General features: G+C 37.1%; 1 long non-coding RNA gene across 1 annotated transcript; it reads left to right on the forward strand.

The window, feature by feature from the left end:
* The first annotated feature begins 806 nt into the window (after window positions 1–806).
* On the forward strand, window positions 807–1,313 carry LOC135714525 (uncharacterized). Its single transcript, XR_010518845.1, has 2 exons — window positions 807–850; window positions 963–1,313. It is a non-coding gene; the product is annotated as an uncharacterized LOC135714525 (long non-coding RNA).
* Window positions 1,314–4,373: the final 3,060 nt, after the last annotated feature.

Below are 4,373 nucleotides of genomic sequence, written 5' to 3' on the forward strand. Positions count from 1 at the left end.
CCTTTACTTGGAGGTGACCATTTTTCATATGACATTTTCACCTTGGTCCTCCCTTTTCATAATTGGTGGTGACAATTTTTCACATGATATTTTCATAAAAGGATTGTTGCCGACTAACTTTGACTAACCACGACCTTGGCACGCAAGCCATTTTAAATTTAACATTTTTTTTTTAATTTCCGTGAACTTGTTTACCAGGGACACTATGAATTTCAGGGGCGCAAGCTACTTCAAATTTATCGATTTTGATCAAATTTTATCTGGTCATGTTTATCATTTTATTTTTTTTCCCTGATGTTTTCTACAAAGGGCGCAATTTTGTTTTTGCAATTTTCCCTGACAAGTACATTTTTTTTTCAATTTTTCCCTTAACATGATTTTTATGGGCGGTAGCCATTTAAAAGTATTTAGATTTTTTCCTGAGCATGTTAGCTAGGAGTACAAGCCATTTTAAATATAACATTTTTTTTAAATTTTTTCCATGAACTTGTCTACTAGCCATTTTGAATATTTTTTATTATTTCCTGAACATATTGATTAAGGGCGCAATTCATTTCAAGGGCGATAGCCACTTAAAATTTAACGGTTTTGATCAATTTTTCTCATACACTCAAAAAATTCCACACGTCATCATCATATGTTTCACACTTAATTTTGCGCATATTGTGAAACACATCCATTTCATGTGTGAATTTTATGCTATGAACCATGCCCGAACATTATGGATTTGAATTGTGACACACTTGGATTCTATGTGCCTCATATGGTGATATCAATAGCTTTGCACATCATAGTTCAATATTCTACAATATTCTACTTTATCAACTTCTACTTTACCGACTCTAAAAATGTATCGACAAATATATAAACAAAACTGCCAGAGGCCAGATCTGTCACATATCTTTTTAATGGATCTGATTTGGGATTCGATCATGAACTATTGGGGTGTACTGCTGCCGGAGTCTTCGTTCGATCTCACTGTGGCACGGTTGTTCTCATATATGAGACGGGTTGATAGGATAAAGTCACAAGTCTTGTTTTCGATGTTTACCTTTCTGAGCACGCAATTCACATCGTATTGAAATGCAAAACACTTTAAATCCATCTGTTTTGAACAGTAGTGTGATTCAATGTGCTATACACTTGAATATATAGTGAATGATTTTCAACATTTCAAAGTTTGAAACACCAGAAATTAACGTGTATAACACATTGAACCAAGATGAAATACACTTAAAGTAAATGTGATTGTGCATTTAAAAAATCAAGTGTTTAAACACTTCGAACAAACGTGTGCAATTTTTTGAGTGTAGCATGTTTACCAGGCACAATGGTCCCAAAGCCGTATTTAGGAAGACAAAAATGTTTGCGCTAAAACCGTTGGTTTTAGGCATATGGTGTTTTGCGGAAAGTTTCTTTATATTTTTTGACTAATCTTTTCATGTTAGTGAAATTATGAAATTAGGGTGGTCCATAAAATTGGTGAATTGAAAATGTGAACTTATTTTATTGTTTGAGATAGACCAATGCACTGTTCTAGAAAAATCAATTTGCAGCAACTTTGCCCATGACACCAAATTTCCATCTCTTATGGTTCATGAGTTATGATTTTTTTTAAACAAGCAGGTTAGGGTGGCCCCTGAAAAATTGGCTTTCTATGAATATCTTTTCATTTCTCTTAAAAACTATGTTCTAGACACTTTTAGAACTTTCAATGACAAGTATTTTTTGCTGAAGCAACTAAGTTTCTATCTTTTTTTATTCGAAAGTGAACGGATTTTTTCTTTTAAAAAATGGCACTTTTTAATTGTCAATATCTCTAAAAAGAGCAAACCGATTTGCAAACTTTTAATTCCATTCGAAAGATCGTTGTTTTGTACATTTATGGTGGGAAAACTGCGAGAGAGATTTTTGTGCTTGTGAGATGGAAATTTGGTGTCTTGAGCAAAGTTGTTGCAAATTGATTTTTCTGCAACTTTATAGAACATTGCATTGATCTATCTCAAACAATAAAAAAGTTCGCATTTTCAATTCACCAATTTTATGGATCACAATAATTTCACTAACATGAAAATATTGACCAAAAAAATATGAAGAAACTTTCCCCAAGACATCTTATGCCTAAAACCAACGGTTTTAGCGCAAGCATTTTTGTCTTCCTAAATAAGGCTTTGGGACCATTGTGCCAGGGGTGCTAGCCATACCAAATTTATTATTTTTCAATTTCACCCTGGGCATGCTTATTAGGGGCGCAGATTTTTACCTAAATGCATGTCTACCAGCATGAAGTGTTGGCGGGCATGTTGCCACTATTAGATCAGTTTTCGGAATTGTCCCTCAGGCTCCTCACTTGTTGTGAATTTATGAACCACTGGTAATCGAAAACTTTGAGATGCTTCTTGAGCTCAACCCTCAAACTCGTTTCATGCCTATGTACTACGTGTACATAACACAGGATGTCAGCCCTTCACAGCATAATCCTCATCGTGTATGCTTCTCCGACTTCGTCTATTCAGTTAGTTTTAATTGATCTATGACGCAAGAGATTCGTGGAATCCCAGAACATCATCGGTCCATGATTGTTCCGTCATTAAACACTGAAAAGTATGGCCAAGTTGATTCCGCAAAATCGTTCTTCACAGATGGATCACTAATAGAGGCGCCCGCTGGTTTTGGTATTTATAACGAATTTCATAGCGCCTCTCGAATGCTTTAAGCTCCTTGTTCCGTATATGTTGCTGAGCTGGCGGCAATACATTAAACGGTAGAAACCACCAAAACACTACTTTATTTTTACGGATAGCCTCAGTTCTGAGGCTGGTAAAGCACTACTCCTTTTTGCTCATGAAAATACGAGGTCTTCTAGGTGCTTTACCTTTAAGATCTTTTGTCATCACTTTTGCATGGGTCTCATCTCATTGCTCGATTCCGGGCAATGAGAAGGCGGACTCACTTGCTAATAGAGCTTCCATACCGGGATGTCCCGGGATGAAAAATCCCGGGATTTTTTCATTTCCCGGGTTTCCCGAATCCCGGGAAAAAAGGTTTTCAAACCCGGGATCCCGTTCATCCCGGGATTAATTTTTTTAATTCATATTTTATACACAAATTATGTTCCACTGTAGGATAATTATTCGCAAATGACGTGGAACAAGTCATCATTTAATTATTCGTTTTCATTTGTTGATTTGATTCTTGATTAATATTGGACAAAGTTATGATGGGTGCATGCAAATTTGAAAATAATACAGTTATTTTTATCAAGACAAAAAGAAAGAACCATGCTTCCATTGATTTACTGGATTTTTACTTCATTTATAAATATAATAATATTAGCAGTAATAAAAATATTAGCAAATCTTCAATGAGAGAAAGAATTCACCTTTGCGAATTATGATTGGTTGAAGTGCAAAAGCTATCGGCTATTTAAAGAGGGTGCATATTTCATGTGGGTCATTCTCCAGTCTGATTCCGTAAAGAACGCAGCACCGTATATACCAGTGAAAATCATCAGCCGATCATCCGACCGACGAGCCAGCAAGCCCTCTTGTCGTTCGACGGTTACCAAGGGAACAAGCAAAACCGGCAAGCGAGACTGATCGCCTACTACGATCGAGAATGTGATTTAGAAGTGAAACCCCGAAAAGTCCAACCTCGAAAAAGATCCAGTTTTGCTGTCGTTAAATACGACAGTAAAAAGTTCCAAATCTGCTTGAAAACGGTAAGTTATTTGTCTTTCATATCCAGTTGAAATACTTTTTTTTTTTTTGATTTGTTTGATTTGCAGAAATGGCGGACGTTTGGCAATATTTTACGAAGCTTCCCGCTGATGGTGAAAAAGCACAATGTTCCAAATGCCCACAGCAACTTTCCTGCAAGGGATCATCCACCAGTGGATTATTACGCCACTTGCAAAATAAGCACAAAATTACCCTAAAGCGACCGACATCTGAAGATCATCAACCAACATCTGCACCAACCTCAAGTAAAGTATCGAGACCTGGAGGATCCACCACAGTGATGCAATTCATTAAACGTCAGTCTTTGGAAGAGATTGTAGCACGGCTTGCTGCACTTGACGGATTTTCAATCCACGCTATAACGAAAAGTGAGTTTATCCGCCAGTCAATTTCCGCTCGTGGTATGCAACTCCCAAAATCAAACATAGCTGTGATGAAACTGGTACACGAGTTTTGGAATAAAGCAAAAGATCTCACCAAGAACGAAATTGCAAAGCGAGTAGGAGGGGGTGAATGTATGAGCCTCACTTTGGATGAGTGGACCAGCATCAGTAATAAACGGTTTATCAATGTCAATGTGCACTGCTTCGACGGGGTCATGTTCAATCTCGGGCTGGTTCGTGCTCATGGGTC

This window comes from Ochlerotatus camptorhynchus, unplaced genomic scaffold, assembly GCF_037179485.1.
Source record: "Ochlerotatus camptorhynchus isolate MF236.1 unplaced genomic scaffold, CSIRO-AGI_Acam_v1.1 ptg000658l, whole genome shotgun sequence".
Lineage (NCBI taxonomy): Eukaryota > Metazoa > Arthropoda > Insecta > Diptera > Culicidae > Ochlerotatus > Ochlerotatus camptorhynchus.